General features: G+C 52.4%; 1 protein-coding gene across 1 annotated transcript in view; it reads left to right on the plus strand.

Annotated features, from left to right (window-relative positions):
• The first annotated feature begins 486 nt into the window (after nt 1-486).
• Nucleotides 487-25,968, plus strand: part of LOC144251038 (F-box-like/WD repeat-containing protein TBL1X) — a 169,951-nt gene continuing 144,469 nt past the window's right edge. Inside the window, exon 1 of the mRNA XM_077794163.1 lies at nt 487-564. The gene's annotated coding sequence lies outside the window, so the exon portion shown is untranslated. The remainder of the gene's footprint in view (nt 565-25,968) is intronic.

Here is a 25,968-nt window from a genome sequence, read left to right on the forward strand (position 1 = left end):
CTGCTGGTTTGGGACTCGTCCCCCCCCCCTAGGGTGCAGGGGAGGGGCCGCCTGGGACGCGGGTTCCCCTCCCCCTCCGGCGGGGGAGGGAAAGGCTGGGGGTGCGCCCCCCCAGGCCGTGGGGGAGGGTCGAGCGGAGGCGACCCGCGGCAGTCCTCCCGGCCGGGGTCGGCGCGCTCGCGGCCGCTCCCCCCGGAGGTCACTGCCCGTGCCGGTCCCTCCCGCCGTCCCGCCCTCTGCCGCCGCCGCCGCCGCCGCCGCCGCTCCCGCCCCAGCCCCCCCACTCTCCGCGCTCGGGAGCCAGGAGCCGCCAGCGCCCCCGCCCCGCCGCCGCCGCCGCCGCAGCGCCCTCCGGCCGCCATTCGGCTCCGAAACTTTCCAGCGCCCGCGCCCTCTCGGAGACTCGGCGGCGGCGGGCGGGGGCGGCCCGGGGGCGGCGCTCGGCTGCTCCGGGGCCCGGGCCCTGGTCGGCCGCGGCACGGCCCGGGCTCGGCGACGGCCGGCCGAGGGAGGCGCGGCGCGGCGCGGCCCGGCGCGGCCACAAGTTGCGCTGCGGGCGGCGAGGTGAGTGCGCGGGGCCGGCGGCCGGCGCGGTCCGGGGCGGGGGCGCAAACTTCTCGGGCCGAGGGGCGCGGCGATCGCCCCGCCGGGGGCTGGGGCCCGCCGCCAGGGCGCCCGCACCCTCCCCCCGCGCCGGGGGCCCCCGGGGGGCAGGTCCCCAAGTGTGCCCGGGCCCGGGTCGGGGCGCGGTGCCCTCCCCGGAGGCTGAACAATACCCCGGCGTGGCCGACCCCGGAGTGCGGGCGCGTGGGGCGCGGGCGGAGGCTGGGGGTGCGCCTTTGTTTTGGGAGGGGGAGGTGGCCAGCAAGTTTGGGAAAGCGCAGGATTTCTGCCCCGTGGCCCCTTTGTCTCTGGCTCCTGGGCAACGACGGGGCAGCCCGGTGCCGCCGGGGGGCCGGGGGGCCGGGGGCCGGGGCGGGATTCCCCGTGGGGGAGGGGATCCCCATTCATCCCGGGGCGCTGCCGGCCCTCCCGGAACCGGGTGGAAGCGCGGCGGCGCGCAGAGGAGTGAGTGGCGGGCGAGGCGGCCCGGGCCCCGCGTCCGCTCAGTTTTGGAGGCGCAGGAACTGTCAAGGAAGTCGGGGGGGGGGCTCCCCTCCCCGCCCCCACTCCAGGTCCCAGCGCGGGGACCCGAGGGGCGGCGATCTGGGTGGAAGGGAGCGTCCTGGGACGGGAGAGGGTCTGCAGAGCGCGGCCTGGGAAGGGTGTAGACCTGTTGCTCCCGGGCTGGGGGAGCGGGTGGTGTCCTCTCGTGGGCAGCCCTTCCCTGCTCCCCAGGGGCACCTTCCTTAGGCAGGTGCCGGAGCTCGGAGTGTGTGTGTGTGTGGGTGCACCTTAGGGAGTTGGTGATCACCGCGTTATCACAACTTTGGGTCGCCCGAGGCCCGCCTGCGAGGGGATAGGGCCTGGATTTCACGTGCGTTGCTAGTGGGCGGTCGGGCTGGGGGTGGGGGTGCCCGGCTCGCTCTTTGCAAGGCCTGCAGGAAAAGCAAAGGATGGAACTCATGGAACCCTCAGTTCTCCAAGCCAACTGCATTGGAAATTCCACAAAGTTAAGGTCCGGGGTGTTTCTTTTTGAGTTGGTGGTGTCGTGGAGCAAAACCTAGAACGCCCCTCCCATGCATGTGCAAGTGTTCTGCTTTGCCTTGTCGTGTGGCTTGACGTGACTTCTGCATGTTTTCCTCTCTTGACACGCCGCCCCAGTGCGTCCCTGGTTTAGGCTGGAAGAGAAGGGGGCGGGACTCTAGGAGGGGAGGGGGAGGAGGGGAGCGCCCTGTAAGGTCCCTGGCTCCCCTGTAAGGTCCCTGGCCCCAGTGGCTTGGGGGTAGGAAATGGCTCTTAGAAAAAGGTTACAACTCATTCTTAGAAAAGACACAATTAAAAAAAGAAGAAGAAGAAGAAGAAAAGGAGACTGTTTAGTATGGAACTATTAAGACGCTTTTATTTTAAAGGGTGTTCTTGTCTCACGTGCTGCATATTTTGGGGGGAAGCCACCCAGTCGGGTGATTAATTAAAAAATAAAACTTGAAGTTCATTAGGTACTTGAGCTACGTATTCAAATGGCTCCTAAAGGCAACTCCAGCCTTTCTTTAGTCAAGCACACTCCTGTGGGACCCAAATGGGGAATTGGGGGTGTAGTGAGGTCGTCCTCGGCGCCCCACCGTGCTTGATGGGCTCCGAGGAGATCAGTTTGCCAGTACTGTTTGGAAAGACCAAACAGTGCACTCAGCAGTGTTGTGTGTGCACTCAGAGGTGAAAGTTTCAAAATCTGGAGGTTTTCTTTTTATCGATTGTATCAATATCACTGATTGTACTCTAGGTCATCTTAGTAAGAACATAACTTTCTCTTTTTATGTTGATGGACAGGTGTTCATCCAAAAGTGTATAGACTAGCTGCTGGGGGGATACCAAGGCATGGCAAAGCTGCCATTGGGGTCACTGGGAATAGGAGTGGGTGTGTGCTACCAGCCTCCTCAGGTGCTGGCTCTGACTGTTCTTTGATTGAGGGTTCCATGAGTTCCATCCTTTGCTTTTCATGCATGGGTCCCCAATCCTCCCAGACCCTCACACCACTACTAGAAGTGTTGTAATGGACTGAATCTGGATACCACGTGGAGGGGTGGAGCACTGGGGTGTACTGAGTCCTACTTTATCTAGCACAGCCTCAGTGTGTGAAGTCTGTTGATGGCATCATGAGTCTGCCTTCCTGGGTGGTTAGGAAAGTTTCTTCCATCCCTGTGGCCAACAGAATGCTGAATAGAAGCCCTGAGTTTGTCCTCATCTGGACTGGTGATGTCAGCATGCGGATTATTTCCACTTGGCCTGAAGTCTTGACCGGGCCCACCATGCTGATGGGTTGTTTGACCTTGAACTTCTGCAACTTTCCTGGGAATCATTTTCTAAGTGTCAAAATGAACAGGATTACTAGCAGAGTGGTCCTCTCTGGGTAAGGCAAGGGCCCAAAGAGAATGCTTATGTTAAGTTTTTGAAAGTATAAAGCCTCTTGCAAATTTTAATTGTTCTTGCACAAATAGAACAATTGTCCTTACATAACTCCACTGTCCTGAACTGAGGATTTTGCAGGCACTTGGCTCTCTATGGATAGCAATTATTGTTTCCATTCTGCAGCTGAGGACACTAACCCTCATAGCCATTAAATGACATGCTCACTCATAGCGGAGGGGGAGGGAAGATTGGGTGGTTCCCCTGGCCCAACTCTGAAACTTGGTGTTACTTTGCCTTCCTGTCTAGTGTGGATTTCCATAATGGGAGGCAAAGATCTATAAATGACACACGGGTGAGAATCTATACTGACTGTGGGTAGAAATCTGTGTATACACTCTGACGCTGATTACTTTCTTCTGTAGCCATGCCATTGGATATGGTAGTCACTAAGCCAGACATTTCGGTTTAGACTTAAATTGACTAAAAATAAGCCCTAAGTGTATTTCATGTACTCAGTGATGTGTGGAAAGTGGCCACTGTATTCAGTAGGGCAAAAGTTTTGAAGCAGGTACTGCTGTGTAGTTAATGAAGTGAGTGAAGGTTAAGGAAAGAAAGGAGGTGGGTGTACTTCTTGGGTGGAGGGGAGAGGCATTCGAGTTTAAATAAACTCTTATTAAAAAAAAAAGAGGGCATGTCTTAACCTGAAATTAATAGCGTTAGTTTTAGATTGGGGTGCCAAGGCCAGAAACATGAAACCCCTAGTGAGTGTTTAACTTTGGGCCAGGCAGGGGGTTCTCTGTCTGAAAAGTGGTCCCGCCAGTCCCCACGCGGCCCACCTGAGTGGACTGCAGTGAACACACCACATGGTACAGCTGGAAGGCTCTTGTCCAGCTGCCGTGGGTGAGGGTCCTGCGCAGGGTGACCGAGTGCTGAATTGCATTCGACATTTTCAAGTTTTCGCTGGCTCTGGGTACCTGGGGCTCCTCTAGGTACCCAGAGCCAGTAGCAGAGCAGCTCACCAAACCCTAGGGTCCCCCTTGCCCCTGTCCCATCGGGTCAGGATCCCACAGTAGGCTCTGACTTTGACATTGACCGACAGGAGTGAGGCAAGACCAGCCTACTTTGGTTTCCCGACATTTCCCTCCATTAAGGAGAAAAAAAAGTGTAGTACGCTACATGCAATAAATTGTTAATCTTTCACCAGCAATTATGTTTAAAAAATAGTTCCAATCAGGAAGCACGACTCGAGTCATTCTGTAAACACATTTTTTTTTTTTAAACACTGGAAAGATAAACTTTTTTTTTTTCCATAACTATTTTTAGCCTGAAGGAAATAACTGGCCTCTTAGGCCGCGGAGACTGGAGGCGAAGTTTCCCCTCCGCCCTGCCCTCCTTCACCCCTTCCCTCCTTCCCGCCCCTCAGTGCCGGCCTTGCCCAGATGGACCCATCTGGCCAGATCAGCACAAGTGAGAACCAGAATCAAAGCTGGAGGTGGGAAGGGACCGGAAAAGGTTGACGTGTGTGCAAAGGTCAGCCAGAGCCTGTGTCTGAGAACAGGAGTTGACCGTCTCAGGGGACAATGTAGCCGTGCAGGAGTCCATAGCCAGGCTGCTGCTGGGCCGGCGAGCCTCCTGCATGGCCCTTCTGTCCATCGTCAGTGCTTTCAGATCTTCATGGAGCTTCCCTGCCTGCTGGAGTGAATTGGAAACCATTAAGAAACAGAATTGGGCCGGGCACAATGACACAACAACTGTAATCCCAGCAGCCTGGGAGGCTGAGGTAGGAGGATGATAAGTTGAAGGCCAGCCTCAGCCACATCTAGGACTAAGCAACTCCGTGAGACCTTGTCTCTAAATAAAGTACAAACTAGGGCTGGGGATGGGGCACCGTGGTCAAGTACCCTGAGTTCAATCTCTGGCACCCATAAAAAACAAAATAACAACAACAACAGAATTGGACCAAATTTAAAATTAAAATGGAAGAGTTTTTTTTTTTTTTAATCCAAGGTAATTGGGTGCCATTTCCTTTGCCTTCTTAAGTTTGTTCCTGGCCATTGAGAATGGAGAGATCAAGATGTGGGGTATGACGTGTGTTCAGGGGAAAAAAAAGGGAAAAATCTTAAAAATGAACGTGGAGAATGTTGATATGGTGTCTTCAACATCGAGGGCTGGGATTTGTGCTCAGTTGGGGCCCTTGTGCCCCCTGCCCAGGGCACAACTTTGCCGGTGTGTGGAGACACGTTGTGTTGTCACGGTGGGCAAGGCGTTCCTGGAGATCAGTGGATGCCGGGACCCGTGAACTATGGTTTGGAAACAACCTAAGTGTGTCCCACAGAGTTTCAGGGACTGGCAGCTGGGTCCCTGGTGAGGTGGTGTTGAGAAGTGGCACCTTTAACAGGTGGGACCTAGTGCAACGTAATTAGGTCAGAGGGCATCGCCTTTGGAAGGCATCCATGCTCCTCCGTCTGGTGCAGTTGAGTGAGAGCAAGCTCTTCTGAAAGAGCAAGCCTGGCCCTGAATCTCCCCGACTTCCTGTCTGGCCGTGGAATCTCTTCCTCCTGGACACCCTCCCATCCTGCCGCCCGAGTCCACTGTCATGTTGTGATGTAGCCACGAGGCCCTCACCACCAGCCAAGCAGAGGGCTGGCAGCCTGACCCGGGACTTGCGGAACTGTGAGCTAAGTAAATCTTTATAAAGTACCCAGCTTTAGGTATTATTTGTTATAGCAACAGAAAAATGGGCTAACTCTCCAGTGGGGGGCACAGGACAGCCCCCATCACAGAGGATGATTCAGCCTTCAATGTTCGTAGTACCAAGAAGTGGTAACCTTGAGTTATGTAATCGACTGCACAGATCTGTTTTGGTCAAGGTTCTGTGGGGGAGGAGGATGCCAAAAGGAGAACTATATCTATCAAGTTGTGTGGTTCTCAAGGTATACAAGTATTGGGGGCGGGTAGCGTATTAGGAAACACGTCTCAGTAGGTGCTGATACAATCAGTTTCAGGTGCTCACAGGAGTAAGGAAGGAGAAGAGGTTGGAGATGAGCTTTGAAGAATGATTGATTAGAAATAAAGCCGCTAAAGCCGCTAGGTGTAGGGGGAAGGGGCTGCTGGTCCCTCCGGCTCTGTCTGGACACAAGTACAGTGAAGCCCCAAGTTCAAGTGCACGGTGGCCAGCGTCTTCCTTTTGGTTTGACTGACATCATCTTAGATTGACTAGGTCTGCTTGTGCCTTTTGGTGTTGATGCAGACCCACTCTGCACTCGGTGAAATGAGTGTCCCCTTGGAATGTCACCCGGCACAGGGTGACTGAGAAACCTCAGAGGGGGCAGCTCAGCAGCAGTTGTCGGAAGTTTTCGCTGCTTGCTGGGCGCGGGGTTGCTGCTTCTGCCCATGTCCTCTGCGACAGCTGGTGGGGTGGTTGAGTGAGCAGGTGTTTTGGACAGCTGGGAGTGGACCTAGGTTTTATAGATGTGCACAGGGAAGGGGTGTCCAGAGTGGGGTTCTGCGGTGGGCTCCAGTCATCCTGAGCCAGCCCCCAACCCAGCCTGATCAAGGGATTTTGCCCTTCTGCTGGATGGGTGATCAGTGTCCCCAGGGCCCGTGCTTTGCAGTCAGAAGTAGTTACTGACAGCACCTGGAGGCAAATTGGTGAACTCCTCCAGCATTCGTTTTCTTAGGGGGAGAAAGGGAGGCAGAGGGAGGGAGAAATTCACTCAGGGTTCTTGGGTTAAAGGAGATGGAATTATTGGATAACGCTTGGAGTTCAAAATGCTTCTGTTTCCCTCGATTTCCAAATTCAGGAACAGGATCTGAGTTTTATCTTCATTGAAAATGATGGTCTCTAGCAATCCCATTTATTTATTTACTTATTTATTTAGGGGGTGCTCCCCAGTACCAAAAAATTATACTGATTGAACCCAGGGGTGCTTAACCATTGAGCTACATTTGCCAAGTTGCTGAGGCTGGCTTTGAACTCGTGATCCTCGTGCCTCAGCCTCCTGGGCTGCTGGAATTACAGGTGTAGGTCACTTATCTTTTCCCTCCCACCCCTAAGTTCCCGGGCTAGTCCTATATTTAGAAGTATATTTAAACATACATGTAGGATCCCACCTATGTAATTACAGTCTATGTGAATAGCTTTGGTAATTGCTGTGTGGTAAAGTCGACGGCTTTCCTTTGGGGCTCATGATTTTTATGAGTGTTAGCCTAAGCAAGGTTTTGAGGACTGCCACCGCCGTGGGGATAGAGAAAATCCCAGCACCCCAAAGACGGCATCCCTTCTTCCGCAGTCACCCTTTCTGCAGAACACCTGCCCTTGATGACGTGCCCCAGGGGGAATCCCCCACTCTTCCAGCAGTTTCCGTGACTCTCTTGACGACATGCAAACTTTCTGCTTCAGCATTCTGTGGCCAAAGTACTTTCCCTGGAAAGGCAAGCTGTGAGCCCTGGGTGTGCTCCAAAGCAAGGTTGCGGACAGCTGGCTGCCGCTTGCTGTGTTGGAGAAACCAGAGCGAAACAGCTGCAGGCGTTTAGCTGGGGGTTTGATGAAGATCCCCTCTTTGGCTGGACTTTATTCTTGCCTCCAGGTTGATGGACTTGGGACATCTTTGTACCTACTGCCCAAAACGGCCTCAGGCCTTCAGAGACTGTGCATAGATACAAGGTATCAGAAGGTCAAAATCATGGCTTTGGCTTTGAACATAGGATGCACAGACACTGAAGGGCCCTTGAAGTCTTCCCCCTAGGTTAATCCTGTCAAGATAAACCAGACCCAAGACACCGAGTTGTTCATTTGTCAGAGAAATAAAATGGATCCTTGTGTTTGGTGCGAGTTGTGAACCTCCTTTTGGTGTACCCCAAAGCAAGGTGGAGGAGAGCTGGCTGTGTTTGAGAAACCCTAATCTCACTGCCTCAGCCTGGCGGGAGCCACCTTGATCTTGTGAGAGATGGCGTATTTTCTGGAAGAATCCTGGTCCTGACAGTTTGGAAACTCAAGTCTCGCTTTGGTGTCCTGCCTGGTTGTATGAAGTCATGTAATCTGGGCGTGTCTTCCCGAGTAGAGGCGAGAGGTTGGGCGAGCTCTGCTCAGGTGGGGTGATTTGGCCAGGGTTCGTGGACACTACTTCAACGTTAAATGCACCTTTTTTTAAAAAAAGATTGTGGCCAACGATGATTGTTATGGTTTGCATGTGAGGTGTTCCCCTAAAGCTTCCTTGTAGTAGAAGGTTCAGAGGAGAAATGACTGGAGAGCCTTAACCTAATCAGTGAATTAATCACCTGATAGAGATTAACTGAGTGGTAACTGGAGGCAGATGGGGTGTTGCTGGAGGAGGTGGGCATTGGGGGGCGTGGCTTGGGGGTATATATTTGTGTCCGGCAAGTAGCCTTTCTGTCTGCTTCTGATGGTCCTGTGAGCTGCTTTCCTGCACCGCTGTGATGTCCTGCCTCATCTTGAGCCCGAGGAATGGAGTCTGCCGTCTGTGGGCTGAGACCTCTGAAAGTGTGAGCTCCCACGTAAACTTTTCCTCCTCTACAGTTGTTCTGGTGGGGTCTTTTAGTCCCAGCAGTGAAAAAGCTGACTAAGACAATGAAATGTTGAGATGATGGACAGTTATTTACATTCTGTGCTTAGATTAACTTTTTCCCCATGGTTAAAAGAAGCACTATTTTGGTAAACATTGGTAAGTTATTTATTTTGGTTTTAAAAAAAAGAAGGTTGACTCTCTGGGCTCTAGGATGTTTCTGAGTAATTCTTGAGAGTATTGTAGTGTCTCTGGTCTCCCAGAGGGCGTAAAGTAAGCGCAAACGATGCTCGGGGCACAATTCAACGGTGTTGATTCTTGACCAGGGTGTCTGCCTGTTTTTCCAATCGTGATGTAGCTGCAATGCTTACAAGAGAACAGGAACGATTGCTTGCTTGCTTTCCTGGAGCTGGGAACCTGCCACATGACCCCGGATAGCTGGCACTGACTGCTTCCCTCTCTGGAACCCTCGCCACCGGCTTCTGGCAGGGGGACAGAAGCAGGGAGGAGGGAGACCCTCACCAGCCAAATTGCTTTCCCAGTTCTCCAGGAGGTTGAAAACTTGGTCCAGGTGTGTTGAGAACTGGATTGCTAACACCATCCTCGTAGTAGGAGCAGGAACAGAAGGGCCCTGGTCCCCTTTCAAACAACCTGTCTCTGTACTGCTGAGGATTCGCTCTTGGTCTCGGGCTTTAGCATCTGCAGCTGTGGGGCACGCTTTAATTGTGCAAGCACTTCTAGTTGGATTTCCTGGTGGAAGTTTAGACCAACCGAAGCTCACTGTATGAGCTGCCATTTTATTTCCTTACCTCCTTAATAACAAATACTTCAATGCAGTGAGACCATCTGAAATCCCTTTAAGATCTGGAGGGAACGAGGCACACCTGCCCGCCGGCTTCCGATTCCAGTGCCCTGTGGGCGATTCTGGGTCCCGACGGGCCCTCTGGGTGCCTTCTGTGAGGTGTGCCATCTTGATGTCCGTTTGAAGATGGAAGTGGAGTTGAGTAGATGTCACCAAAGCCATGTGACGTGGAAATCTATACTGCCACTCTGGAAACAGAATTCCTAGGATCTGTAAAAATCCAGGTGGTGCTGTAGTTACAGATGGTACTTCTGAAAACCAACAAGGGAAGGAGGGAATTCACGGTCCCACCATTTGTTTATGTGGGGAATGGATCAAACTTGGGTCTTTGCCATCGATTCTTTCTCCCAGAATTTTATCAGACTTATTTACTTATTTGGTGGTGCTGGGAATTGAACCCTGGGCCTCAGGCATGCTAGGCAAGCCCTCTATTGCTGAACCACAACATCCCCCTCCCCTCTTATCAGACATTTTAATGCCAGGCAGTTTTAACGCCAATTCCACTTTGGTAAAAACTCAAGAACCCCAAGTTAAAAACTTAAATTTTCTTTTTCAGTGCTATTGAAATCAGGGGACCTGATCAGACCTTTCTTTTTTAAAGTTTGAGACGGGGTTTCCATAAGTTGTGGAGGCTGATCTTCGACTTGGATCCTTTTCCCCCAAGTAGCTGGGATTACAGCTGGCTTTAATTCATAATTTGACTATGAAAAAAACTACCTCCTTAGGTTTTGTTTCTGAGATATTGCTGTTGATTCTATGCCAATTTATGGAGCTCATAAATCATGAGGTGGGGGCACGGGAGCTGTACTGCTTGAACTGATACAGGTGTGTGCTCTGAAATCATATTTAGGGTCCCGGAAGCTGGGAATATGGGACAAAGCCAAAATTTCTGTGCAGAGACGCACAGGTTGTATGTGTCCAAGTACCAAGGTCTGTGTGTGTGTGTGTGTGTGTGTGTGTGTGTGTGTGTGTGTGTCTCGCACACAGGCCAAGTGACTTTGCAGTCTCCCCATTTAAGGTTTAGATAGTGGTCTGGAGGAGTCAAGAGTAGGGATCTTCCTTAGGGAAGGAAACATTCATTGACAGGGTGTACCCTGCACATTTTAGATGAGTGGGTTTTGCTTTGTTTTTAAAGCTGAAAAAATATTTGAGAAGCCAATGACAGTATCTGGTTGCAGGTGCCTGAGGAAACCTTGCAAGAGTGTGGAGCTTTTGAAGCCTTTCTGATTCTGCAGTGTTTTCCTAATTACCTCCTTCTGTTTATAAATCAGCTCCTTTTATTGACGGATGCCTCCAGGGCTCTGGAGAGTCGGGCATTATGTGGAAGAAGTGGCTCAAACTTTAAAAGGAAACGGGAGGAGACAGTGCCAGAATTGGGTGCCCTAAGTCTGGCTGTTGGTTTGATGTTTTTGTCCCCCACCGGCTGCGTTTTATCCATCATGATTGCTATTAAAGTTATTTTTGCATTTATCACATTAGAGTCTCATTTAGATGGCAAAGATCATTTTAATTGATGCTGAATCACGGGTGTTAGAGTGAATGCATATCAAGATTAAATTCCAAAGTCGGACCCCACCGTGGACTGTGGAGGTGAGAGGTGGACCTCTGGGCCTGCTGGCCAGACCCCTTCGCTGAGAAGGGCTGGAGGTGGTTTTCATGAAACCCTTGACTGTCCACCTCCAGTTGCTCTGGGATTTCCAGGCCTGCTCTCTCGTTTATTTAACTGGAAGGGATGGCTGAATTAGCTCTGGTATGTGTGTGCTGGCCGGTGTAGTTTTGGCTGTTTGTGCGTCTCCCCTCTGCAGAGACCGAATTCCCCGTGTAAGTTTGTATATAAAAGGATGCGGGGCGTCCACAGGGAAGAGTGCTTGCAGGCTTCCACGTACCGAGGGGACTCCTCGGGCAGGCGTCATGAAGGCACCTGGGCATCTGCGCAGACATGCATTTTCCCTTATTTATCTCGACTTCAGGAAGCATTGCTTTTCTTTGTAGTAATGTTCAGAAGGCACCCACTGCAAGGAGAGGAGAAAAGGCAAGTGGGTTTTTTTTTTTAACAGCCTGCATCTGTGCCCTGTCCCAGCTCTCCAGAGATCCTTTAAGCTCCTCTGACAGTCGGTTAAAACCAAGTGTAAGGCAGGTGCAGAGAGTATTCGCCAATAAGCTGCATGTGCCCCCCACCGCCCACCCCCTGGAGGAGGAAGGCGGAATCGCCTGGTGAGCCTCACCTTGCAGGCCGGTGGCTGGACACCCTGGATCTGGATCCTCTCTTGTCTTTGCTAAGTGACGGCAGAGGTCATTCTGCATCCATTTGCCAGCCAGGCCCATGCGCTCCTCGGAGGCCCACACCTGAACTGATTTTGTTTGAGTGGACGTGGGGTGTGGTCGGCGGGGCCGGCGTCTCCCTACACTTTCTGGGAGTTGAGGCTGGACCGTGCAGGGCAGGAACAAGTCAGACCAAGTGGGACCAGCCACAGGGACATGAAATCTGAGCACAGCCACCTCAGGGAGTATAGAACCCAGTGGGCAGAGAGCATTCTTGGGCCATTCCCATCCTGCACACCCCGCCGGCGGCTAACTCCCCGTGGAGAAGCTGGGGGTATAAAAATGAGCTGTCTTTGTCTTTCCGTGGAAATAAAAATCAAATCAATTTTAGTTCCAATAATTGTATGTGAAGCTTTATAATTGGAAATCTGAAGCTAGCAAAATTATATAACCCTAGTTAATTACATTAGTGTACCCAAACTAAATATAGAATGGGATTAGCTCATGGAAACATTTCATTTTTCATCCCAGTCAAGTGCAGCTCCTAGCCACCCAGGAGTCAGCGAGTTCTTCTTTTTGCAGTTGCTGGAGGTGGAACCCTGGGGCCTAATACTTGCTAGGCAATTGCCTGACCCGAGCTACACCCTGCTTCCCCCCACCCCCAGTTAGCTGCCTCCTAGTTGCGTTTTGTAATGCTTTGAACATTCTGTACAAGTTTCCAAGAAAGTTGGGTGAAATAGGAGACTGTTTTTTTTTTTTAAAGATTCAGGTGCAAGTACAAATGGTAGGATAGGTCGTCCTGTTGGGAGGCAGGCAGGCCTCTGGTTTTTCAGGGTGGCGCTCCCTTTAAGGGAACTTGGGGCTCTGTTCATGGTTTCTATCTACAAGTAAAGTTCACCGTTCTCCAATTTCCCGTTGTGTTTGCTTTTCCATTCCACCTTCTATATTTGGACAACACATGTATTTTTCTGGATGGGTTTCTGGTGGCACAGATGTTCATCAGAGTGGAATTTCTGTGCGCAGGTCGGGGGCTGGGGTTGAGCATGAGTTAACCATCGTCTTGTACAGTGCAACTGGATACATTGTCGATGCAGGCTGGGCACCCATTTCCTTTGCAGGCTGTGTATTTCTTTGTTTCATTTGGGTTAGCCATGAATGTTGGCTTTGCCTTCTGGGGCGCAGAATCTCCCTGAATGTTTCATTTGATAGCAGCCGCCCCCTCTCCCCCCATCTTTCCTTTTTTCTGGTCCTGGGCATGGAACTCGGGACCTGGAGCATGCTAGGCAAGCGCTGTGTCGCTGCGTTACCCCTGGGACTTTTCTTGAACAGTGTTGAGGTGTAAAGGAGATGCCATCATGTCACCTGTCTTAAGTGAATAGTAATGCACAGTAGATTCACCAAGTTGTGGAGACCTACCATTACCTAGCTTGAAACCATTTTAATTCCCCAATAAGGTGGTCCTCCAGTTGCCCTCTGTCTCTGCTCCCCTGTCCCCCTCCTTCAGCCATGGGCAATGGGGGGGGGGCTCTCATCTCTAGATTTCCCTTTCTGGATATTTTAGAGATAAGTCTCCAGGAAGGAGTATCTTTGTGGTGGAGCTTTCTAGATAGTGAGTCTGGATTGACGCATCTCGCCTCCCTCTTCCCACTGCCCAGGAGAGAGAGGGAGGGGGAGCAGAAGGCCGGCGGGGTGGGCTCCCTGCCTCCAGTTCTTCATCTATCTGGAAAGTCGGGATCATGATGCGCTTGTTGCAGGCTCCAAGGTGAAACCACGTGGGAATCATTAGTTCCTCACCTGGCACGTGGCAGGAGGGAGCTCCTGGTCCGCTTGGGGATAGGTGACAGGGAATGGTGTGTCCCAGCCCCAGGGGGCAGGTGAGAATTGCGAAGGGGTGGGGCTGGCCTAAGGAGGGTGGGCTGTCCCTGGAGAGCTGAGAACAGCCACAGGCCTGCCAGGGGAGTGGACCCTTTTCCTAAGGCAAGGGATAAACAAGACTTTGGAGCTCACTTTTTTCCCCTTTGGGCACTGGGGATTGAGTACTAGGGGTCACTGGACCCCTGAGCCACATCCCCAGGCCTATTTTGTATTTAGAGACAGGGCCTCGCCGAGTTGCTGAGGTTGGCTTGGATCCTCCTGTCTCGGCCTCTGGAGCTGCTGGGATGGCAGGCCCTGGCTGGAGCTCACTTTTGAGGGGGAAGAGTGACATTTGAACTGAAGCAGTCACTTACCTGGGCTTGGATCTGGGGAGCATCTGTCTCTCCCTGGTGGTTGGGTTCCCCGGTACCGGCCTCCTCCTCTCCCTTTGGTCTCTGGAAAGCTGGCCTCTCCCCTGAAAGTGTCTATCCTTTACTTGGGCCTCCTGGACTCACTGCCTCGGATCTGCCCTTTGGTCTTTGGTTTCTTTTGCCAGTCCCTCTCCCTACACTTTATTCCCCTGAGGGAATAACTGACTCTATGCTAATTTCAAAGAGCCCAAGCCTTTCAGAGTTGATCTCTTCTTCTTCCCCCTCTGGCTGAGAAATCAGGAGACCCAGTCTAGGAACACAGCGTGTAGATCATTTCCTAGCCATTTTGCCTGTCCACAATCAAATATGTAGTGTTTCTCACCACATGGAATCACGTGGTGCTTGTTAAGATCCATCTGCTTGTCTTATTTTTCTTTATTGAGGCAAAATTGAAATTGGCATCAGTAGGCATAAAGTGCAGTTTAATTCCTCACAGATACATAAGTACACATGCCTGTTTGTGAAACCTGCACCACAATCAAACTCGCAAATATTCCATGGCTCCCTGAAGTTTCCTTCTCTGCTTTGGAATCTCACTGCCTCTCTCCATCCCTGTCCCCAGGCAACCATCCATGGGCTCCAAGTTACTGTGCGTTTTCCTGGAATTGTTTTTTTTTTTTTTTTTGCTTTGTGTTTGGGTTTTGCCTGGCTTTTTTCCCTTGGCGAAATGATTTTTGGGGCTTCCTGGGTGTTGTATGTCATTAATTCTTACTTCACTGCTGGGCGGGATTCTGTTGTCTGGAGGCAGGGAAACTTGGGTATCCGTTCCATAGTTGGACTTTTTTTAATGGGTCCATGTCCACTGGTTCTCAAACTTCATGTCTCAACCATCCAGAGAGCTTGCTGAGGCAGAGGGCCGAGTCGGTGCCCTGCATCTCTGATTCAGCACGTGTGGGATGCTGGGCCCAGGTCTGTCTGCCTGACGGCTCCCGGCTGCTGGTGGCAGGGGTGGCCTTGGGGTGGAGTGGGAGGCAGCCTGGTGCCAGGCTCTGTGCTAGCTCTGCACGGTGCTCCCTGGAACCTGTGGGGGGGGGCAAGGTCCTCCCCTGCCTTTTCTTTCTTGGGCAGGCCAGATCAGGACCCCTGGATTCTCCCAGGGGACTCCTGAGCTCACCCCTGCACCACCTCCAGGCCCGACTTGCGGCTGACCTCGGCTTGCTCACATCAGCATCGGGAGATTGGGAGATTTGCAGGATCGCAGGCCCTTTTGGAGCCTCTTCTCCATGGGACGGTGGAATTTAAAGTACTCCTTCCATCACTGGCTGAGATTCCCATGGCAGCTGCTTCTGCCCCCTCCTCCCCTCCCCCACTCCCAGTGCCATTTGTAGAAATCCAATCATGGGATCCATGGACCTTTTTTTAACTTTTTTCCTTGTAGTGGTAGATGGATACAGTACTTCTTTATGGGGTGCTGAGGCTCGAATCGGACCTTCACGCACTCTACCGCTGAACCCAACCCCATCCATGGACTTTTATGTCTGGCTTCTTTCTCTTAAAACTTTTGACGTTCGTCGTGTTGTGGCTCCTTCCTCGTGAGCATTTTGTCCCCCCATGGGCAGAGGTGGGGGGGTGGGCCAAGGGACCCCAGGAGTGCGGTGGCTGTGAGGAACGTGCCAACCCGGGATGCAGGCCGGCCCTCCCCTTGACTGCATTGGAAAGGGGAAACCTGTTCACAAACTCCGGGACCATTGGCTTCCAGCCTGACGCCAACAGCCATTTTTCTCCCCATTCTCCCAACTTCTGCACCTAAGGGTCCACGTGAGATCAAGTCCAGGGCTTCTGCTGGTCTCTCCCTGGGTGACGTGTTTTTGGGGTGGGTATCAGCAAGTAGGTAACTAGACTTGGGACACTTGACTTTCCCTGGGCTGGGGGGGTTGTGTGACCTTTCTTCCAGGTCTGGGGTTGTGGGACTCCCCTGCAGCTTGCCGGTGGTCACTGCCAGGGTCTCCGGAAGCCCCAGCCTCGACTGAGAAGACTAACGGAATTCTTTTTTTTGAATCCAAGGCGCTTAACCACTGAGCCACATCCCCAGCCCATTTTCTGTTTGATTTGGAGACACAGGGTCTTGCTAAGTTGCTTCGGGCCTCACTAAGTGGCTGAGGCTGGCTGTGAACTCGTCATCCTCCTGCCTCAGCTTCTCCAGCCTCTGGGATGACAGGCCTGAGCCACTGTGCCCAGCTGAAGTTCTTTTCCAGGTTGAGCACCCTCCTGTCCATGTGTGACCGCAGTTTCTGGTTCAGGGTGGGGTTGCAGAATAAAGCCTGATTTTTCTCTTGTAGTGCTCGGGGGAACTAAGGGCCTTCTGCAGACTGGCAAGCGCTCTGCCACTGAGCTGCACCCCCAGCCCTTTTTCTTTTCTGAGACAGGGTCTCCTTGAGTCGGCTCTCGCTGCCCTCTGACTGGCCATCCCCCTGTCTCCGGGGTTGTGGATTACAGGTGTGCACCATCTCACCTGCACTTCCATGACTTTATCCTTTGCTGTGTACTGTAGTCCTTCTTCAGGCTTTATTAATATTTTTAAATGATGGCTTAGTTTAATAAAGGAATCTTTTATTTGGTGTGCAAAAACTTCTTTTTGAATAAGAGGTTTCATAAGGAGCTAAAAAATTTTTTATTTCCTCTCCAAGAGGCCTCTTGCCAATTTATTCTTTTATGCTTGCATTTTCCTAGATTGTAAATACTGTTCTTTTCCTTTTTAAGATTGTAAATTCTGTTTTTTTTCTTTGCTAGGACTTACATATAGAAGTGCACTGTCATTGAGCAACAACCTCAGCCATTTTATTTTCATTTTGAAACCGGGTCTCCTTAAGTTGCCGAGTCTGGCCTCACACGTGTGGTCCTCCTGCCTCAGCCTCCCGAGTAGCTGGGATTACTGGCTTTAAAATGGAAAGTTCTCTGTATTGGTGATTGTGCTTTAAATTTCATTTGTGCCTCTGCCCAGTGGACGCCCAATGGTAATTACCAGCCAGTGGCTAAGGTGTCAATGGCAGTGCAGGTTACGCTCTGGTGAGATTTGTCAGGCATGCTTGGACCAACTTTTTACACCTTGCTCTACATTCTCTATCTTGAGAAAGTAATGGTGTGTTTGCCTGGTGGGTTATGTGGCCTGCTGCTGCATTCAAGTTGTTTTATTTTGGTGAGTGAAAGATTTAAGTGTGAAAACATGAATCAGGGGGGAAGCCCAGGACAATGCAGAGTGGGAAAATATGTGTGTACACACACACACACACACACAGTGCTGGGGGTCTGCCCCAGAGCCTTGTGCATGCTAGGGAAGCTCTCTGTCTACCCCCGAGCCCCAGCCCTAGCCCTGCATGAATAGGGCTGCTCTCCTCCCTTGCTCAGCTCAGTTGCACATAGCAAGGAAATACAGCACCCCTTTTAGGAAAGCTGTTGGGGAAACAATTACTGTAGAAGATTCTTGTCACCTCCATTTGCTACAGTCGAGTCAGCCATGCAATACTTTCTGGGGGCTACCAGCAGGTAAGAGAATAGCTTGGTTATAAAAAACCGAATTTCCTTGGTTTAGTAGCAACTCATTGCAATGTACTGCAATGTTAATAGTGATGTGATTGCTTGCAGTGGTAGAGCAAGGCTTCTGTTTTCCCAGGTGGGTGGGGAGACGGTGGTTTGGGAGGTGCAGGGAGGTGGCTCTGGCCTTCCCCAGCTCTTTCAAAACCTGTTAACTTGCCTTGTCTTCCTGGTCATTAGGACACCAAGCTGGAGTGTCTGTCAAGCAGGTGACCTAGAAATTCACATACAGTGAAAGAGGAGATTAAAATAGAAGTATGTGAACTAAATTGGAAGGAGGACTTGGCTTCATTTAAAAAAAAAAAAAAGCCAGACTGTTCACAATGAAGCTGCCACTTTTCCAAGGACAGGACCAGCCATTTCAGATGTCCTGATGATACGGTCATGGTCACCTACATGAAAACGAGCCAGCCTCTTGAACGCCAAGATGGAGCGGTTGAAAGCAGCACAGGTTCTGGAAAAGGAGCACTCTGAGCCAGCGTGACCTTTGTCACTTAGCAGGGCCTGGAATGTTCCTTGTGCACAGTGAGCCGGGAGCCACTTGGAAAGAAATGGAACTTTTGCCTGCCTGGCTGTATCGAGATGTTTTGATCATTAATTCATGTCACAGGAATAGAAGGTTCATGAGAGAGTGGCGTGTGTGTGTGTGTGTGTGTGTGTGTGTGTAGAATGAAACCATTTGAAGCTTAGGGAGTTTGTGAAAACATGCATTTGGGGACAGAAGGGCAGATTGGGGCGTTGGGCTGGGTATCTGCCCTGGAAGTAATCACAACAGGTTTGTGGAACTCGGTGTGAATTGAGAGAGATGGACTAGGCTCTAACCACCACAGTGCTCTACTCCACTTTCCCAAATGCTTTCTAGAAATTTCTCTGCTTTGCTGGAGGTTATTTTTCAACCTGTTTTACTCTGGCTCCCCCACCCCCTCCTTCCCCCCTTGCTAGGGATCAAATCCAGGACCACCCACATGCTAGGAAAGGGCTCTACCACTGAGATACACCCCCAGCCCAAAGCCTGCGCATATCCATAGTGTTCCTCCCTCAAAGGGCTAATGTTGATCCCAGACAACTCTTGAGTCGCTGGGTTGCACCATATGCAATTTTTACCACCACGAGCAGCAATGCTGGGGATGGAACCCCAGCCTTGTGCCTGCTGGGCAGTGTCCTCTGCCCCTGAGCTACTCTGTCCAGCTTCTGTGTCTTGAGGAATGAGGAGCTGGTGTTTTTGAATATGCAGTCTTTAAGTCCCTGGGTTCAATCCCCAGCACCACCAAAAATTAGCAAGGCAGGTCTGGCTCGAGAATGCTCATTGGAAATTGGCAGTCTTGCCAACCTAGACAAGTAGGTACTGGTGTCCTGTGGAAGATTCCTTTCCGCCTGGTATTCCCGTTCCTTGAGAAGCTGGGCCGCAACCATGAATCCTCCCCGCGCGCAGCCCTGCTCAGCTCTTTGGTTTGCTGTAGGATCGCCCACATCGCAGGAGGAAGGTCTACCTTGAGTCTTCCTGTTGCTCACTTGCTTTCTTGGAAATGTCTCCACATCTGGTCTCGGGAGTTGTAAAACAGGAAGGAGGCGTTAACAGACGGTGGCGTTGCGTAACCAACGTTTGCTGCTTGCCCTGCGTTCTACATGTCTTCCCACCCAACTCTTAAAAAGATGGGAGACAAATACCAAAGCTCTTCCTGAGAGAAGCTGAGTCATAGAGATCTGGGGACACCTGGTATGGCAGATGGGCTCCAGAGACATCAGCCACAGAGAGAGCCATTCTGTCATGGGCTCCTCTGTGGCTCCAGCTCCTTCCAGCTCTTTCCATTCATGGCTGCCCCTGCTGGTCACTCCAGCCACGCTCTGCCTGTGTGACGGAGCTACGGGCAGGGAGCAGGGGAGTCGGTCCCTCTGACCTGTCAGCCATAGTTGAGGAGGTGTAAGGGGACAGGTGACTGATGGCGGCATGTCCTCCAAGGATGTCTAGAGGATGAGCATACAGCAGGATGGGTTACAGTCTGCTTCCGTCACGTAGCTGTAGGGCAGTTGCATTCTCTGTGGGTGACTTTATAGGAAGCATTGCCTGTGGGCGGACACGGGATTGGGCTCCTTCCAACGTCTGGTCACAGTCTGTCAACCAGTGGGTTCACAGCCTTGCTCTGTGTGCCTGGGTAAGAATGTATGTGCCTCTGTTGATTGGTTGCCCAACATGGTGGGGATGCACATCCCATCTAGCAAACGGATTTTCTCCAACCTTCTTGTGCTTAGAGACACTAAGGAGCATCTCAGTGCCAGCTTGGGGCCCATTTTGACCAGCAAAGAAAGGACAAGAATTCAAAACAAAACTAAACACGGCAGTGCATAGTGTGCCCAAAGAATCTCCCTCTCGCCTCCTGTGCTGGGAATTGGACTCGGTGCCTTGTGCCAGGGACACTGGTTTGCAGAGGATGTACCTCCTTTTGACCTCTGCGGGGACCACTTGGGTTGCATAATGCTTTTGGCTTCTCTGTGAATGTCCTTGAATGAAAGTGCCGGGGGTATTGATCTTGGAGCTACAAATAACTTTTAGCAAATTGGCAAATCGGGAATCTGAAGACCGCGTGTGGCACTGTTGCTCACCTACAGGTGGTGCGTTGATCCTGTGTGTAGACAGGCGTGCACCTTTGTATTTTGAGAGCGCCTGAGAACCTGAAGTCAAGGTTGAGAGAAGTGTGTCCTTTGTCATTGTCGATGGAAATCACACATGAAGGTGGAGTTAGGGCTACAGGTGTATTAATGGGGAGATGGTGTGTGAAGGATAAAAGCCGGGCAGGATTGGATAGGGTAGGCCTCAAGACCTCGGGATGCATAGGTGATAAAGTGCTGGCCCATTAGAGAGAGATGGCCTTGGCTGGTGGTTGCCTGGGGAGGCTCAGGAGGAGCCCCGTGGAGTTGGCCTTGCTGGATTTGCAAACCCTTTATTGAAAGGAGAGGGGAGTTTTGTGTTCTTCCCTTTGGATTTCAGTTTTAAATGTTTCACACCTGCAAAAGCCGCTGTGGTGATTGGATCCAAAGTTGGTGTGTCCTGCAGTGTGGTGGGGCTCCATTCGGGACAGTTTGAAATGAGGATGACAAGCTGCGACTTATGGACCTGAGAAAAATGCACTGTCCCTCATCCAAACTATGGGAGGGAAGGCGAGCCTAGGTATTTAAACAGCCGGATGAGCTGATGAGGCGTCAGTGGTGGGTGCGAGACGGTTTTAATCTGCGAGAAGGAACTTTTGCATGACTTCTGCGTGGTTTGTACAAGCGCTGAAAACTGAAGTCCTGCATTTTAAAACCTCAGGGTTGCGAAACCGCCGCCTGGAGGCGGGATGACAAACATATGACTGATCTCTCCTCGCCGATGGGACTGTTGGAAAGAACACTTGGTTGAACGTGTGACCCACAGTTGCTGTAAAGCAACCCCCTTCCCAGCGTGGCCCGCCTGCCCAGGTCACCTGGAGCGGCTGCACTTCTTGTCCTTGAGAACAGAAGGCTGATGAATGGTGGGTGGTGTCTGGTGGTGGTGGAGTCCATTTTTAAGAACTGAAAAGAAGCTTCCCCATTCTCATTAGGGTTCACGTAGGTCAAGTCCAGAAGCAGTGGGTTTATAACATAGTGAGACGGGCCGCTGCAGTGATTTGGGGAGGGCTGAGGGGTTGGGGCTGTGTCTGAAGGTGGTCTCTGAGGCTGCTCTTGTTCATGGGGAGACCTGCAGAGCCCAGCGGTGAAGGCCAGCCAGGTTCCTGTCCCCAGCGGTATTCCTGTCTGCTTCCGTTCTTCCTGCCTACTGTCATGGAAGCACTCTTTTTTTGGGGGGGTGCTGGGGACTGAATCCAGGGCTTCATGCGTGCCCTGCCACTGAACCGCACCCTCGCCCTTCATGTATTATTTATTTTTGGAGTACTGGGGATTGAACTCGGGGGCACTCAACCACTGAGCCCCATCCCCAGCCCTATTTTTGTATTTTATTTAGAGTCGGGGTCTCACTGAGTTGCTTAGCTCCTTGCTTTTGCTGGGGCTGGCCTCAAACTTGATCCTCCTGCCTCAGCCTCCTGAGCTGTTGGGATTACGGGTGTGCGCCTGCCTCTACCTGGCAGATGTATTCTTTTTAATGCTCTCTTGAATGGTTTTATTTCATTTTCTTACTGTTCATTGCTGATACATCAACACAATCCTCCCCACCTTTTTAAATTTTAAATTTTCTCTTACTCTCTGGTTCTGGGGATTGAACCCAGGGCCTTGCACCTGCTGCACAAGCCAGTAGTATGAACAAAAGCTGGAGATTCCCTGTATCCCCCCTGCCCCTCAGTTTGCACAGCAGCCCCCAACAGAGTGGGGGTGTTGGTGAATCTCTGTACTCTGGCATCATTAACATCGGGGCTCCCGCTTGGTGCCTGTGTTCCTGGGTTTGGACAGTTGAATGATGTGTGCATCTTAGTCTCAGTTCTTTAGAAACCCTCTGTGCTCTGCTGTCCTTGAATCTGTCCGTCCATCACCCTTAGAAATCAAGTGCTCCTTGTTCCACTATTGAAGAAATGGGCACCTGGACAGGTGAAGAGACCATCCGAGGTTCCACAGCTGGTCTCCCCAGGAAGTCGACTGCCCATGGGAAGAAAGAGCCAGGCCTGACTCCAAATCCAGGGCTGTTTCTGGGCGTCTGCCCCCTGCTTTGCTTCTCTCCCTTCTCCTTCCCAGCTGATGGGATTTTTGAAACGTGATTAGATGGAATTTGTTTTTCATCTTTTCTTGGAGTGATGGTTGGATTTCTTTTCTATGACTCAGTCGTTTCAGTAATGTGTACCCCTGCAGATACTTGGGTAAATGATGGTGAGAGCAAAGCTGGGGCTTCCTGTAAGCCCATCTGTGACTTATCTTTGCAGGAGGAGGAGGAGGGGGAGGGGGAGGAAGTGGGACTGGGGTTACATTTTGAGATGGATGCTGAGTGCGTGCACTGGTGGAGTGGTGCCCATGGAATTCTGGCTGGGAAGAGGACTGTGCCTCACTGAGGGGAACATGGGAGCAGAAGAGGCATGTCTAGGACAACGTGCTTCAGCACAGCCTGCTGCTGCTGTCTCGGGCCCTGGGCTCTCTCCAGGGAAGCTGCTGGGGAGTGGTGGGCAGCAGACCGACCGCCCTGAGCTGAGGCCTGAGCGGGGCTGCTCTGCTGGGCCGGGATGTCTGGTAGATCTGGTGCTGTGATGCGAACGTTCTGGGTGGAGGATATTTTCAGTTCGGATGGGTTTATTGGGCTGTCCAAAGTGCCGAGGTGGGCTGGGCACGGTGGCACATGCTTGTCATCTCAGCGGCTCTGGAGGCTGAGGCAGGAGGATCACGAGTTCAAAGCCAGCCTCGGCAATGGTGAGACCCTAAGCAACTCAGTGAGACTCTCTAAATAAAATACAAATAGGGCTGGGGATGGGGCTCAGAGGTCGAGGGCCCCCAAGTTCAATCCCTGGTACTCCCCCAAAATGAAAAGCCAAGGTTAAGAAATCCTGCAAGTCCATGAAAACCCCCAGGTGCCCAAGTAGCCTTTGTCCTTTTTACACCGTAGAGAAGTTTCGCTGAACGACTGGACTTTCTGGGTGATGCTCACAGGCACCCTATGAAGTAAGGGTTAAGTTCACGGACTCCGCAGTCAGACCCACCTGGGTCTCCCTCTGCTCCTCTCCATCCTAATTGAATCTGGGCAATATCTGGACCTCCAGGTCCCGCTCCTTCATCTGCACAGCGGGTGGGCATTGTGCTCTCTGTCCTTGACGGGCCCGTGGGAGCTGGACGAGGCCAGTGAGTGCCTCTGTTCCCATGGCAGCTTGCAGTGAGCCTTGCGAGAGGTGGTGTCGTGGGCATGGGGGATAGTCGTCAAGAACGGGGATCCTGTGGTGCAGAGCCGTTGGAGAGTGGCGGGTGCTATCGTGGATGAGTGGATGTGCACCTGGGTCAGATGGCGGGGTTCTCGGGCAGCCTCGATGCTCACCTGTGTGCACCCCCGGGCTGCTTGCTCTGCTGTTGCAGGACAGGGAGTGGATGCCCGGGACCACTGCGAGGGGTTCTTCTCTGGATTGCCCCCGGCCTGGGTGGGAACCTTCAGTGGCAGATTCTTTCTCTGTGTACTGGGGGGGGAAAAGGGGAGGAGGGAGCAGGAGGATCCCTGGTTCAAAGCCAGCCTCGGCAACTGTGAGGCCCTGACGGGGAGGGTAGGCCTGGGGGTGGATGGTGCCATTTTATTTACAGAATTGCTTTTACTGTTGTCCCCCCTCCACCCCCACCCCGTTGTGGTGGTGCACATCACCTGGAGTATTGTCGATGCCCCCACAGACTCTCGGCTGTGTTGATCCTACTGTGTTTGTGGGGAGCAGGTAAGAACCTGTTCTTGCGGCGGCCTGTTAGGTTGATTGTTTGGAAGCTGCGTCTTGCAGCGCTGGACACCCTCTGCGTTGGTGCCGGAGCTGGGAGTGTTGCTTCTCCTCATCGCGGTGTAACTTGCTCATGCCCTGAAACGTTCCTGTGGTGTGTGGGGGAGTGGTTGGAGCTGGGGTTGTCCCAGCTGAAGGGAAGGTGCCAGTGCACTCGGTAGAAGGCGGCTAGGAGGCTGTCCTGCGTTGCACACCCCAGGCCCCCACAGATGGGGGACAAGCCCTGGACTGGTGCCCAGAGGGGTGGGGCTGGGGTGCAGAGTCGCACAGAGGGCTCCTGGGGGTCTGCTGGCAGTTCGTCGTGAGCCTGTTGGTAGGTGGCCTTAGGGCCTGGCCAAGCTAAGAAGTGGGGGTGGGGAGCAGACTCTCTCTTAGGCCTGAGAGCCGTTGACGGCCTCCGAGCAGGTGGGTGGAAATCTGCAGGGCTTTAGAGAGTCGAAGCTGGCATCACAGTGCAGGGTGGATTACAGCGGAGTCGGCCAACTGTGGCCTGTGGGGACACATCCAAGTGCTGTCTTCGGCCAGTTTTTGCAACGTTTTTGGGCACATGGCCACACCCATTTATTTATGGATTGTGGCTGCTGTGATTATTATAGTTTTATGTGTCAAACTGGCTGAATCATGGTCCCTACATGGTGTTAAGTATTTTTGACTAACAATGAAATCAGTAAACCTTCAGTAAATCGGATGATCCTGTTATGTGGGTGGGCCTCAACCTAAGTCCTTGGAACAGAAGGGAATGAACCCTTCCAGCGAACTAATCTGCAGACCTTGCTTAGATTTCACCTGTGTTACCACTGAGCTCCATCCTAAGACCTTCTTAAATTTTGAGATGTGGGCTCCCTAAGCTGCCCGGGCTGGCCTCAAACCTGTGATCCTCCTGCCTCAGCCTCACGAGTTGCTGGGATGGCAGGTGTGCGCCAGTGCACCTGGCTCTTCAAGACCTGTTCCTCCATGAATTCACTTGTGACTGATCCTTGAGACCCAGGTGACTACGAGGGCACCTCGGGAAGGCGGGAGTTGTTACCTGCACTTGATGCCTGGCCACTCAGGCTGGGTGTGGGGCCCTCGCTCTGTCTTTGATACAGCCATCGGTTGTAGGCAGACTGATGGCCAGGAAAGAAAGAACAGTGACAAAGCAATAAGAGGAACCCTCGCAGCCCAGCTTATGGTGACCTGAAATCACTTGCCCTGGATTCGCTGACTCGAAAACCTTCATATGTTATTTGCAGATGGATGAAGTGTTTTTCCTGCCCCTTGATGGACAGCCATCCCGTGTTTGGTATGAATCGGCCCCGGTAGACTCCCTTGGGTGTTGGTTTCTTCTGATCTGCATGTCCCTGTGTGCCCCTGGCCTCTGGGAGACTGGACACTCCCACACCGCAGGAAGTGTGGCACGATGAGGCTCTTTCACGCCTCTCTTGCCGTGGTCACAGTAACGAGATCGGAAATGGTGAATGACCCCGGGGTTTTGTCATTCCCAGTGTGGGGCAGAGGTGGCGGACACGTGTCCATCTCCGTCCTGTAGCCAGATGGTCCAGCGTCCGCCAGCCAGGATTTTTGGAGCCACGCTGGCTGAGGGGTACAGTTGCTTTGGGGGCAGGGATTGAGAAATGCAGGTGAGGGAAGTGCCCAGAGGCCAGCGTGACTTCTGACCAAAGCCAGGGTCACTGACCGGCTTGCGCAAGGCAGACGGGATGAGGCTGGGAAAGTGGCTTGTGAGTGCTGTCGCCTGTCCAACATCTACAGAGGCTCTGGAACTAAGTGCCATAAAGGCTTGGGTCTGTCTGGGGACAGAAAGCAGATGGGTTGCGTTGTGCGGGGGTTGGGGGCAGGGACTGCTGGATGGACAGGGTTTGAAATGGCTGTGCTCATGGTACTCGCTGAGCTCTTTAGAGGCACTGAGACCCTGCGGCCGGAGCTCCAGGTGAGGGCATTGAGTGGCACACCGTGGGGTTTACATCCCACAGCAAACCTGCCTGAAGAGAGGTCGGGCTCCGCTTTTGCACACCCTCTGGAAACGCGTGTGGGAGGCAGAGGCCGCGTGGTGTGGCTTGGGGCGATGGCAGTTTCAGATG

The sequence above is a fragment of the Urocitellus parryii genome, chromosome Y (genome assembly GCF_045843805.1).
Source record: "Urocitellus parryii isolate mUroPar1 chromosome Y, mUroPar1.hap1, whole genome shotgun sequence".
NCBI classification, from domain to species: Eukaryota; Metazoa; Chordata; class Mammalia; order Rodentia; family Sciuridae; genus Urocitellus; species Urocitellus parryii.